This window comes from Antechinus flavipes, chromosome 1 (genome assembly GCF_016432865.1).
Source record: "Antechinus flavipes isolate AdamAnt ecotype Samford, QLD, Australia chromosome 1, AdamAnt_v2, whole genome shotgun sequence".
NCBI lineage: Eukaryota > Metazoa > Chordata > Mammalia > Dasyuromorphia > Dasyuridae > Antechinus > Antechinus flavipes.
In genome coordinates, this window is record NC_067398.1 from 392,159,432 (window position 1) to 392,174,384 (window position 14,953).

A 14,953-nucleotide genomic window follows, 5' to 3' on the forward strand; every position below is an offset into this window, starting at 1 on the left:
TTCATAATGTATTAATATAGTAGTACATATATACAACTCATACATTAAAAAGATAAACATGTTTTTGTGGACTGTTCAAATAATAATTTACTTGTATATAGGTACCATATAAAGGCTAGTTATGATTATTTACTATTATTATTATTTATGATACAAAAATTAGAAAATCTTAGTATGGGGAAAGAGTACTTAAGCTGGAGTAGGAGAGATCTGAGTTTGGTTCTGAGTTTCGCCACTTACTAGTTATGTTATCTTTGGAAAATATTTTAATTAGTTTCTTCTGTAAACATTTCTTCTTCTGTACAAGTTTCTTCTGTAATTTCTTCTGTGTTTAGTCAAAGGGTGGTTGTGATGGTCATATGAAATAATAACAACTAATATTTATATAGTGCCTTCAAGTTTACAGAGCTATTTACAAAGATCATCATTTCAGTTTAATAGCAGCCTATGAAGTAAGTAATATAGATATTATTATCTCCATTTCTAGGATTTAAAAACTGAGACTGAGATGTTAAATGAGTCACATAGTTAGTGACAGGATTTGAATCTAGTTTTTTTCCTAACTCTAATTCCAACTCTCTATCAACCATTCCAGTTATAGAACAGTATGCAAATATGAGGTATATTTTTAAGTATTATATGTTTAAAACTATTACACTTATGAGCACAGAATTTTTAAAAAATCATTTAGGATGTGTGAAGCTAAGGATGGTTATCCATCTTGGATCATAAAATTCTGTGTTCCTCTAGGTACTTAGTAATAGGTTCTTTCAAATAACAGTCATTCAAGAAGAGCCTGAGAAATTGGAGGCCACATGCAATGAGCTGTGGATCTGAATTAAAATTGGTTTCTTAAAATTGACCATGATAATGGCCAAAGATAGCAAATCCTGAGCAGAAAAGTACTTCAAGAAAGTGGGTGGCAAATAGTCTATAAATTTTTGTACCTTAAGGCATTTAAATTTTAAAATTTAAGAAATGGCTCCTTGAGGACTTTTCCTTTTTGAGACTATTTTTTATTTTAATACCATTACTTGAGTACTTTCTGCTTTAATAATGTCACTCAGCTTGATTGGCCTATTAATACATGAGTGCTGTTTTTTAGAATTTTTTTTTTTTTGGTATGCCTCTCTCATCCCTCCTGCCCCTCCTCTCTCTCCTTCTTCTCCCCGCTCCTACTTCCCTTCTTCCTCTCTCTTCCCCCTCTTCCTTCCCTCTTCTTCTTTCCCTTCCCTCCTCCTTCTCCCTCCCACTTCCTCCCTTTCCCCCCTTTCTCTTTCTGTGTGTATGTGTGGGTATTATGGTTGAGGCTTACATGCCAACAGGTTTAGTGACTCCTGGGATTCAATTACCTCAGCCAGGTGGCCAAGTTATAAAGAGCTTGGATAAATTTTTACTGAATCCCTGGGATAGATGATGTTAAATGTAACCATTATAATGTTGAATTTCATAATTCCCATTTCATATAATATCAGTAGAGGAATAAACATAAAGGTTTCAGAGCTCTTCTTTGTTCACGTGCAAAAGTATAAAGAAATGGGGTATCAGTGATCTCTGGGGATTAATTTATTGTCAAACTAATGCTGAAAATAATAGTATCCTATTTATCCATACCTGTGTTAGTCATTAGATGGATGAAAAGGTGATATTATAATGTGATGAAGAGAACAGTGTATGTATTTTGAGAATCAGAGAATGAGAGGTAGAGAGATAACTAGAGTGAAAAAGAAAGTAAGAGACAGACACAGAAAGAAACATACACATACACACACATACACAAAGAGAGAGAGAGAGAGAGAGAGAGAGAGAGAGAGAGAGAGAGAGAGAGAGAGAGAGAGAGAGGGAGAGGCAGAGGCGCAAAGACAGAAAGATAAACACTTGAGTCCAGGGATTCAGGGTTAGGCAAGGAGGAAGAATGCATGATATTTGAACATGTTTTGATTACTTTAAACAAGACAATATGCAAGTTTCTTCGAAAACTACCATAGATTTAGAGAGTTTAAAGATATTTTTTAAGTGTACAAACATAAATAGTTAACCTTTAAGGATTGAAGATCAAGTCTTTAAATGAGTAAAATGAGCACAGTCCAGGACAGGCCCTTGGCTGCTTTGGGACAAGTATTAATGGGGATTATCATGGATCATAACTTTAGAACCAAAATATTTCTTAGAGGTCACCAAATACAGATGAAGAAACTGAGGCACAGAAAATTTTAAATGACTTGCCCAAGGTCATGAAATTGCTAAGTATAAAAGGCAGAATCTCTATCTCCTGGAAAGTTGTGGAATCAGTAATTCTGGATCATGTCTCAGAGCTGTGTGTTCAGATATGAAAAGACACTAAATATTGATTGCTTTGGTGATTTGCTCTTATGTTAAGTTTCTACAGATTTTTTAGCTTTTGAAATTTGAATTTTGTTTGGGAATATATTGACTTGGAGTTCAGTTACCATAAAAGGGGTGTTTACTTATAATGGAAATCAATTTTTAGTAGTAGGTAGGAATTCATAGGTCATGTTATAACCTCATTGACAAATGATATCATTCATCATGGGGAATGATTCTCTGTGAAAATTCTTTGTGAATACTAAGTCAAGTGAGCCAGAGGGAAAGATAAATGGCATTGGAGAGAGCCCAATTCCTATTTTAATTAGAACTCTGGAATAGACAGGGTGGTAGTAAGGAGGTCTCAGTAATCAGAAGATATATACTTTGTCATTTAAACAGTTTATCTTTGGTAATGAATTGGAAATGCTAATTCTGACTCTCAACCTTTTTTGCCATGTTAGCAATCTGAAATTAAAAGATTTTTCCAAGTGAGATGGAAGGTGATTACTTTGCATCTATTGAAAAAATAAAACATGATTATAATTCCTCCTTCTCCTCCTCTTTCTTATTCTCTTCTTCATCCTTATCTTCCTCTTCCTCCTCCTTCTTTGTTCTTTGTCAAATATTGGAGATGATCAGAATCTCAAGCATTCTTTTAAAAATATCAAGAGAAACTTATTTCTGAAATGTTTCATCAATGTTTTCTCTTTCTGGATGAAAGATTATTGATCATGAAATGAAACACCCTTTGTTTTTCTCATATCATCTTACATATAGTAGGTGCCTAACAAATGCTTGTTGTTTGACTGAAGCAAAGTATGCTATTTGTGATGTGGTGTTGTAGTTGGTTTTGGTGGGTTCAAGTGAATTCATATGTTCTACGTGCCTTAAATAGGTTAAAATAATTTGGATTTTATTTTATAATAATTTAATTGGAATGACACTTTGTTAATAGTGGTTTTAGGATTTTGATAGCAGTGTTTTCACAGGAATATTAGGCAGACATTTATGATATTGAGACATTCTTGAGGAGGTTTTTACTAAAATATGATGGATCCTTGGAAGTTGAATGAAAAAGAAGTGGAATGAATTGATAGACATTACCAAAAAAGCACTAATAACATTTGGATATAAAAAGAGGGTCAGGAATCAAAGCTACCTGACCATAAAGTTCATAAGAATAAAGGAAAGAGTTTGGGTTTAATGTATGTTAAGTTTGAATTGATGGTAGGTATCTAAATGAAGGTGTCCAGTAAGCAGTAAGAAATGTGGGACTTGAACTGAGAAAAGAGGCCATAGCTGAAGATGTAGCTATGTGATCTCTTGGAAAAATACTTGTCACTGGGAAGTAGCAAAGATAAAGAGAGAAGAATATGAAAGTAGCATGAGGATAAAGACTGAGTATTGGTGTAGGCCTAAAGAGTAAATTCCATCCCTTCATATTTAGACATGAGAGAACACACAAGGTAAAGGAGAGCATTAAAATGACAGTATTTCCAGAATGTCAGACCTCTGAGCAGATATCCCAAGTATGAATGAATGAATGAACCCCACCCCGCAAATTAAGAATTGAGCACTGAACATCCAAATTGAAAAGCAAGACATTTCTCTGATCTCTAGTTGACTGAGGGAGGCAATACATATAAGAGAACTTCAGGGCAGATAGGATGGTTATTCTCTTCTCCCTTCTCCAAAGGATGCTGGTAGCCCATTAGGAGCCAGTATCATTTCTTCTCTATCATGGAAAAGCAGCGATAATTCAGGTAAATGCCTTTCTGCTTTTTGGAAAGATAACTTGGGCTCTAGTTCTGACTAATTACTTAAACACTTGAAAGTCTCATTTTTACCAATTAGATTAGAACTTTTGTACTATTGGTCTCATGGGATTGCTATGAAAATCAGATGCAGGATTCTATATGGCATTAGTTAAAAATTTACAAATGGCTTTTAAGTGTAAGTTGATTCTGTTTACTATCCCCAAAACATACCAGATACAATACTCAATGACTATAGTAACTTCGTGATTGATAAATGCAAAGATCCTAGATTCTGGGATAAGAATTCATTATTTGACAAAAATTTCTGGGAAAATTGGAAATTAGTATGACAGACCTACATCTAACACTCTATACTAAGATAAGGTTGAATTGGATTCATGATTTAGACATAAAGAGTGATACTGTAAGCAAATTAGAAGAACAAAGGATAGTCTACCCCTTGGATCTGTGGAGAAGGGATAAATTTATGGCCAAAGAAAAGATAGAATATATTATGGAAAGCAAAATGGATAATTTTGATTATGTTAAGTTAAAAAAAACCTTTTGTGCAAACAAACCCAATACAGACAAGATTAGAAGGGAAGCAATAAACTGGGGAAAATTTTTTTTATATCCAAGGATTCTGATAAAAACCTCATTTCAAAAATTATACAGAGAGAATTGACTCAAATTTATAAGAATTCAAGCCATTTTACAACTGATAAATGGTTAAAGGATATGAACAAATAATTTTTGGATGAAGAAATTAAAACTATTTGTAGTCATATGAAAAGGTGCTCTAAATCACTATTGATCAGAGAAATGAAAATTAAGAATAACTCTGAGATGCCACTACACATCTCTCAGATTAACTAAGATGACAGGAAAAGATAATAATGAATATTGGAGGGGATGTGGGAAAACTGGGATACTGATACATTGTGGGTGGAACTATGAACCAATCCAACCATTCTAGAGAGCAATTTGTAAATATGCTCAAAAAGTTATCAAACTGTTTGATCCAGCAGTGTTATTATCGGGCTTATATCCCAATGAGATCTTAAAGGAGGGAAAGGGACCTGTTTGTACAAAAATGTTTATGGCAGCCCTCTTTGTAGTGGCCAGAAACTGGAATCTGAGTGGATGCCCATCAATTGGGGAATGGCTGAATAAATTATGGTATATGAATGTTATGGAATATTATTGTTCTGTAAGAAACAATTAGCAGGATGATTTCAGAGAGGCCTGGAGAGACTTACATGAATGAATGCTGAATGAAGTGAGTAGGACCAGGAGAATATTGTACATAGCCACAAAAAGATTATATAGCTATCAATTCTAATGGACCTGGTTCTTTTCTACAATGAGGTGATTTATGCCAGTTCCAATGGTCTTGTGATGGAGAGAGCCATCTCTACCCAGAGAGAGGACTGAGAACTGTATGGATCCCAACATAGTATTTTCACTTTTTTTGTTGTTTGCTTGCATTTTGTTTTCTTTCTCATTTTTTTCCCTTTTCGATCTGATTTTTCTTGTGCATCATGGTAATTGTGGAAATATGTATAAAAGAACTGTATGTGTTTAATATATATTGGATTACTTGCTGTCTAGGAGAAAGGGGGTGGGGGTAAGGGAGGGATCAAATTTAGAACACAAAATTTTGCAAGGGTTAATGTTGAAAATTATCCATGCATATATTTTGAAAATAAAAAAGCTTTAATAAAAAAAAAAACCAAAAACAAAATATACTGTCCAGAAGCACATCTACAAAGGAGATAGTCTTGGCACTGCAGGGATGAACAGGAGTATATATAAAAAGGGGACATGTAAGACATAAAGTAAAATCTTGGTAATTCTGACTCAGATTGTATATCTAGGTCAGTTCCCTTAATTTCTTTAAAGTCTTTCTACCTCCCTTTCCCCAAGCGGAAGGCATTGGGATAACTCTTTCCATCCTACCAAATCCATTTATTCCTTCTTTCTGTTCTCTTTGATGCCTTTTGGAATGACTTCTCTGCACTTCGTTTCTTTAAACCTCACATATATTGAAGGATGACCTAATTGCAAAAAAGATGATTATTAAGGACAAAAGAATTGTTCACATGAATTATGAACAAATTATTATCTTATCAAATGAAGTTGGAACAGAGTCTATTAGAAATGTAATAATATATTATATATCAAACTGTTCTTATTTTCCTCAAGGCTTGCTAACTTTTTCTCGTGTATTATTTAAATTTTTTCCTTTTACATTGATGGGTCTTGGTTTGATTGCAAACATTTGTCTGCTATAACGATATTTTCTTAACAAAATCTTGTGATTCTCTCCCCATTTAATTTTTTATATTTTTCCTAACCTTCTGACCAATCACAGGAATACTACATTAGTTAATTAGATCCTTGTTGTATATCTCTGGACCAGGGCTTCTTAAACTTTTCCCAAGAACTGTTTATATGACCTCGGTCCATAGGTATTCAAATCAATAAGTCATAACTTCATGTCCTCACATTCAATTAGTAGACCTCATATGGGTTTATGAGTTTGTGACTAGGATCTGGAGTATTGTAAAAGCTTCTTAATTGATCTCCTTGTCTCAAGCCTGTCCTTTTTTCAATCAATACTCCACATAGATGACAATTAGATATTTCTAAAGTATACAACTGAAAAAGTCATGTCAGCACTCAAAAAATTTCAGAGACTCCCTATTATATTTAGGATCTTTTTCACAGTCTAGTTCCAATCTATCTTACTGGACTGATTTCAATTAGCTGTACCTCATACTCTCTTTATTCCAACCAAACTGGCTTAATTGATATTTCTGGCACATAAAATTTCATCAGCTAGTTCTTAAGCATATTGTCCTTACATGTCTGTGGAACTTATCATCTTCATTTCTGTCTCTTTGAATCCTTGACTTCCTTCAAAGCTTGGCTCACATTCCAAACTCTACACGAAGAATTCCTTTCTGTTATTATTGATTGTTTCTCCAAAAATTGCCTTTTTTCTATATATTTTCTTTCTTTCTTATATATTTTACATTTAGTTATATGTATATGCAATATTTCTCTGCAGGAAAATATAAACTCCTTGAGAACACGGACTTTTAAAGATATATTTTTGTATCCCCAGAACATAGAATATTTTTGGCACAATATAAGTATGCAATAAATGCTTATTTAATTGAACTGAATCAGTTAGCAATTTAAAAAGATTATGGTATTTAATAGTTCTGCAAGTTTAAAAAATGCTACAGAGGAAATTGAAAGAGACTGGGTTATTAGAGCTATAGCGAAAGTTAGTGTTAAAGCAATAAGTCAAGAACTCATGAGGATGTCCTGAAAAAGAAGTAACCACATCAAGGAATCAGCGGGGATGGATGACAGACCTAGTCATTCACCCAAGGACTAATTCAAATGCTTCAGTAGAGACAGAGCCAAGATAGTAAAGTAGCAAGAAGAATTTCAATAATGCTCTGCCCCAAAATATCCCTCAAAGATCTGGAACACTTACTAGACAGTCGTGGTTGGGAAATTTAAAGAAACAAATAGTTTTTCTTTTTAGCCCATGTCTATATATGATGACAGACAGAGAGGTCTGTGGATACTGGGATCAGGATCTAGCCAGAAAGGACATTGGAAAATACCATTGCAAGAACTGAAAGAGAAGAGAGGCTGTGTACTAGGGAAGGAATGCCAGACATAAAAAGATGAGCTGAATGATTTTGTGCAGAGTAAGGTACACTTGTAGCCCTGTCCTTCACTTTTCACTTTTGGGTTATGGATCCATTGCAGCCTGAGGAGAGAACCTGCACATGGGAGTGGCATTCTTAGGTAAAGGGTGGTTCATAGATCCTAGGCAACAAAAAGCTTGGAAGCAAGCAGGAACTATATGCTTTGACTCCCAGAGCAGAGTCAGTTTCAGCCCTATTTAAAGCCTACAATGGCATAATTGGGGTAGGAATTGCAGACTAAATGAAACCTTCAGTTCGGTCACTCAGAAATAGCAGAACTTTAAAGATGACATATAGTCACCGAGTTCAGCAGCAGCCATCTGCTAGAATTTTAACTCAGCAAATCCTGAGATGTTTGGCTTAGCTCCAAACATAGGTCAGAGCTCAGACTAGGAGAGCATTGATCAGTTTTTGCTCTAGATCAGACTACTTTGGGAACAATGAAATCTTTCAGGTCTCTGTCCTGAATTTTGTATGAAATCTTAGAATAATAAAATATTCAATACCTACTGCAGGGAAATGGTAGTAGGATCAGCATAGACATTCCCTTCAGAAGTGTAGAAAGCCTCCCCTAATATCAAGTGATAATTCAGGAAGTAGATTGGAGGAATAAGCAAAGAAGTAAAAAATTGAAAATCTCACCAAAAAAAGTCATTATAGTGACAGGGACATGCAAAACACAAACTCAAAAGAAGGGAGGGATTCTAAAACATCTACAAGCAAAACTTCAAAAAAAATCACTTGGACACAAATTTAAATGGAATTACTGGAACTGGAAGGGATCAGGAAAGAGATACAAAAAGAGTTAAATTGTGTTTATGAGTGAGATGAAAGCATTAGAGAAGAAAAAAAATAGAAAAGAAATAAATTATAGGGGCAGCTAGGTGGTGCAGTGGATAGAGCACCAGCCCTGAAGTCAGGAGGACCTGAGTTCAAATTTGATCTCAGACGCTTAACACTTCCTAGCTGTGTGACCCTGGGTAAGTCACTTAACCCCAAATGCCTCAGCCCCCTCCCCCCAAAAAAGAAAAAAAGTTATAGCTGAAAGATTTAAAATAGAATGGAATTACAGTTTATAATAAGAGATATAAAGGCTTATCTGAACAACAAATCCCTGAAAATTAGAATGAAATAAATTAATAAAATTATATTTAAAATTTTAAATTAAATTTAATTCATTAATGATCCCAAAAGATGAATAGTATAAAATAATGTCAAAAGACTGAAAAATAGAAGAAACTGTAAAAAATCTCATAGCAAAAAATTTCAACAATAATAACCTGGAGAACAGATCAAGCAGAGAAATCTTTTTCCTTGGATTACCTGAAAGCATAGTGACATATTTCAAGAAATCATAAGAGAAAACTTCCTAGACCTTTTAGACTTAGAGGAAAGTATGAATAGAATGAATCCAGCAGTAACCTCTTGAAAGAAATATCTAAATGAAAACTCCTAGGAACATTAAAGTTTTCAGATCAAAGGAAAAAATACTTCAAGTAGTCAGAATGAAAGAATTCAAGTACCAAGGAGTTATGATAAAGATCACATACAATTTAGCAGCCACTATAAAGGAGCTGAAAACTTCTATTATAAGGCAAAGATATAGGCTTACAACTAAGAATATTTTCCCTAGCAAAATAGAATATAATCCTACAGGGAAAATTGGATTTTTAATAAAACAGATGACTTCTAAACATTTCTAATTTTAATAAAAAGAACCAATGCTGCTTAGAAAATTTTCAATGCAATCACAGGAGTTATGAGAAACATAAAAAAGTAAATATGAGTAAACAATCATAAAGACTAAGAAAGGAGAAACTATTTATTTTCTAAGATGTGAAGATGACAAAACCCTATTACCATTAATGGTTATAAAGGTAGTCTGATTTTACAGAGGCCTAGTTCAATTATATTTTGATGATCTTTTTTTAAAATAAGAACCCATGCCAGGGTAATTTTTTACAGCATTATCCCTTGCACTCACTTCTGTTCTGACTTTTCCCCTCCCTCCCTTCACCCCCTCCCCCAGATGGCAAGCAGTCCTTTACATGTTGAATCGGTTACAGTATATCCTAGATACTATATATGTGTGCAAAACCGAACAGTTCTCTTGTTGCACAGGGAGAATTGGATTCAGAAGGTATAAATAACCCGGGAAGAAAAACAAAAATGCAGGCAGTTTATATTCATTTCCCAGTGTTCTTTCTTTGGGTGTAGCTGCTTCTGTCCATCCTTGATCAATTGAAACTGAATTAGCTCTCTTTGTTGAAGAGATCCGCTTCCATCAGAATACATCCTCAAACAGTATCGCTGTTGAGGTATATAATGATCTCCTGGTTCTGCTCATTTCACTAAGCATCAGTTCATGTAAGTCTTGCCAGTCCTCTCTGTATTCATCCTGCTGGTCATTTCTTACAGAACAATAATATTCCATAATGTTCATATACCACAATTTACCCAGCCATTCTCCAATTGATGGGCATCTGCTCAGTTTCCAGTTTCTGGCCACTACAAACAGGGCTGCCACAAACATTCTTGTACATACAGGTCCCTTTCCCTTCTTTAATATCTCTTTGGGTTATAAGCCCAGTTAAAACACTGCTGGATCAAAGGGTATGCACAGTTTGATAACTTTTTGCGCATAGTTCCAAATTGCTCTCCAGAATGGCTGGATGTGTTCACAATTCCACCCACAATGTATCAGTATCCCTGTTTTCCCACATCCCCTCCAACATTCCTCATTCATTTTGATGATCTTTTAAGAAGAATGGGGAGGTGAAGAGGGTAAAGGACAAAGAAATCTTACAAAATCTGTGCCCATAAGAAGTTTATATGAGTAAGAAGAAAGAAGAGGGAAAGACTTACACTTGAACCTCACTCATATCATATGTGAATTGATTAAAAGGGGGAAGGATAGGACAACAACTTTTTATTTTTACTATGTATTAGTCATATCTCCTCTTTGCTTATATTGTGATCTAGGACAAAAACTAATTTGATCTAATGAATTGATAACAGCTGTAACTCCTCCTAGAGAATATTTATATTTTAATAGCTAACTTTGGCCATCATTAATCAATGAGGAAATAATCTGGGAATTTCAGGCACAATGGCAAGATCAATGGTAAAATTTGAAAGTGAGAAAAGAGAAGCTTTCAATGGTCCTTAAATCACACTGAGATGGCAGCTTTGCGCTCCTTAAGAAAAAGGTAAGACTGAGGTTGAGAACTTGTGCTGCCAGGCTCTTCCTGGGACTCCTGTTGCTCCATGTTATCAATGTTCTTTCTAGGAGTCTTCTTTCTTGAAACCACAAAAACAGCATATAAAGAAATGATCTGACAGTTTTGGTGTCATTTGAGACCTGCAGTTTTCCAATGCTGTTATAGAGAACTGATAGGATTCAGCAATTTTTTTTCCTTAAAATTTTTTTTATTGTGAATTTAGTCATCCTCAAGGAACATAAAACATTCAATACAAACATAATCAAGTAGATTGTAAAGAAACTATGGTTCTCTACAATGTACAATTTACATAAGAAGTATCAATGTATACCTATATGTATTATTTTATATCAGGTAACAATCAATCTATTTGTTTGAATTATCTTGTTTTGGTTTTCTTTGTTCATTAAAAATTATTGCTACTTTAAAAAAAGTATTTATCATTATTTAGGCAGCTAAGTAGCCTCTGGGACAGAATGTTGGACCTTGACTCAAAAAGTCTTGATATGGAATTCTGACTCCAATCCCTTGTAGAAAATATGTTTGGAGATGTTACTTTTTCATATCACTTATAAGAATGTTAACGCCTATGTGACAGAGAAACTGGCTTGGGTTAAAACTGATTGAAACTGAATTAAAATAGGGAGAAGATGGTGCTAAAATGTGGAGGTGGTGATTTATGTGGGGGTAGAGTGGGATTAAGTTCTGGATAGGCTGGAAATTCTATGGTGCCCAACTAATGGGGAAACAGGGAGGGAAATGCAAATTGGAAATGGGGAATAAAAGGCTGGGTATTTATCTTAAAGGTTGTACCCAATTTTTTATATCTTCCTTTGAAAGAAAGTTAATAAAAGCTCTTCCTAACTTACTTGCAGCTTCCAAGTAGAGTTCTTGATAAGAAGCTTGCTTCTTATACCCTCCCCTGTAAGATAGGGAGAACAATAACACATCTTCCAGCATTATCGTGAAGATCAAGTGATATATTTATAAAGTGTTTTGTAAATCTTAAAATGCTATATAAATGCTGATTGATATTATTTACTGATAATCTTCGATCCAACCAACCAGAAACTTTCCATTGTAATAAATGAGACATTTGAAAAAGCTGTAAACATAGATGTCCTCTTGCACTGTGACATCAATATTATAAAATTGAGCAATTTTGAAAGATTTAGATTTTATTCAGCTAAATGAGGATTGATAAAGAAGAATACAATTAATGAAAGAAAAATAATGAGCTGATATGAAGAATAAGAGATTCATTTTTGGATGTGTTCAACATGGATAACTGTTTTGCTTGACTTTGCTTCTATAATACAGAGATTCTGACCTTCCTCCCTCTCTCCTTCCCTCCCTTATTCCATCCTTCTCATTTTCCCTTTCTTCTTACCTTTCCCCTCTTTCTCTCCTCTTCCTTTTTTATTCACTTTTTTCAATGGGTGGGTGAAAAAAATAAAAATAAAAAAATATTCAATAAAAATTTAAAGATTAATAATCTTTGACAAAATTGAAAACTCAAGAATAGGGTATTCAGATGATAGATTACCTCTTATGTGAAAAGTTGCTCAGTTTTATTCTAATGACATTGTTATGGAGAGTATAAAATCATTATCCAACTGTGTTCTTACTTTTCTTCCTAAGATATTCTTTAAAAACCTTTCCTATAAGCACCTTGTAAGATAATTATGTCAGGAATAGAAAGAAGATTGGTGAAGATGTCAAAGTGGATAAAGGAAGAATAGGCTTCTTACTCGATCATTTCCTGGTTATTGTCACTTTTGAGTCTGATACCTAAACTTGTGTGTTTTCAAGGACTTCTTATAATTGGGCTTTATTGAAAAATAAATTGAAGAATCTTTCTCCAAGAAGCAAGTGGTATTCTTTTTTTCTTGATTCTAAGGACAGCTGCTGCAAAAAATAAAGCTCCTAGTTGTCATATCCTTGGGCTGGAGATGAATGGAAAGGAATTCAATATAATAGTGGCAATAGAGTATAAGGGAAAAAATGAATCAATCCAAGAGACATTCAGAATTCTTTCAAAATAAAGAAAAAAATCTTCTCAAGTATAGAAGATTACAGGATCCCAGAACCTTATAATTTGGCTTCTCAAGTAGTTCAATTTTTGTCTTTTCTATTTCTTAAGGATGACTTTATTTAATGTACATCAAGTATGAGTAAAAGCATAAATGAAATATACATTATCATATATATTTAACACCACAGTCTAGGATGGTTCTGATTCATTTTTACAATGCATCAGGTAATATGAAAGATGAAGCAATTTGGGAACAAGGAAGGAGAGACAACTTATTTTGTTCATTCTTCTTTTACATTGTATGCTATTTGAAAAGAAATGGCTTCTTTTTTTCTCTTTGGCTCAGAAATTCAGTTGTAAATAAAAGGGAACCTGTTCAAAAGCTGAGCAAGATTTGTAATGATAAGTTCATATCCTAGTGTATTGTCATGAAATTCAAATTAACAGTGAAGCTATTAATTTGTAGTTGAGGAGAGGAGGGGGAGAGACGCAGACAAAACCTTTTCTTGAAGTTGAACCCAAAAGAAGTCTGCATTCTTTAGATTATGATGCAAATTAGAATGTATGAGTTTGGTGAGGGTTCAAAATTGCATCTCTACCAGTTATCAGTGTAGTCATCAATAATCCAGTTTTGTAAAACTCTGTCACCATCTCTGTTATTATATTTCTATTGCATTGTCTTCTACATTTAAAGCCCTCCATAGCCTTCCTTCCCTTTCCTTTTCAGTCTTTTTATCCTTTCTTCTCCATGATATATTCTTTGATTCAGTGACATTGGCCTCCTGACTATCCTAGATACTCTATCTCTGAGTGTGTCTCTGGACATCCCCTCCATGCCTAGAAATCTCTCCCTCTTTTATGCTGACTGCTGTCCTTCCTGGTTTCCCTTATGTTCCAACTAAAATTTCATCTTCTACAAGGTCTCCATTAACCCTTCCCCTCTTAATTCCAAGGCTGTTCTCTCTTTTAATTCTTTCCTATTTATTCTGCATGCACCTTGCTATGTACACGTGTTCTTACATGGTGCATTCCTCATTAGAGTGTAAGCTCCTTGAGGGCTAGGACTGTCTGTTGCCTCTTTTTTTGTATCCCCAGTGCTTAGCAAGGATCTGGCACATAGTAGATACTTAAATGAATTTGCCTCCACTAGGGAGATGTGTGTATGTGTATTTGGGAAACACTGACTTGTAGTAGTAGCATTTCTGGTAAACAATGCTTAATTTTCATCAGAACATCTTTGACAGCCAGTCTCACTCAATCTTGAATATACTAGAATTGGGCTGCCATAGAATTATTTTTCATGAAGAATTTCTTTGGTAAAAAGGTATAGTTTGATAGCACATTCAGGTGAGAGTCTTGATGGGCTAGATATATTTGTTTTCAATCTATTTCCTACTCCAAGCCTGCTACTCTGCCAGATATGTTGGTGAGCCACAATAGAGGCTCACAGACTGACAGGAACAGGTCCATTGAAATAAAAGGCTGAGGGTGTCAAATCAGAGTGCCACTTCAATACATGCTACTGCCATTAATGTGGAGAACCCAACTTGTATCTTAAAAAGGAAACTAGTATTTCTAGAGAATTTCTTTATAAGATCACCCAGGTGGTAGATGATCACATAGGTAACTACACAGGTAATAAATATAAATTTAAAAACATATTTCTTCTGACTTGTTATTCCACTGGAAATTTCACAGAGCAATAAGGGAAGAAAAAGGGAGCATTATGTAACGGATAGAGAGCTATCCTCAGTGTAGTCAGGAAGATCTAGGTTCAAAGTCTTGCCTCTGGTACTGAATGGCCCTTTGCAAGTCTGAGTTTCTCAGTTCTCCATGTAATTATCTAAGAATATAAGGTACAGCAAAGGTAGTGTTATGCAG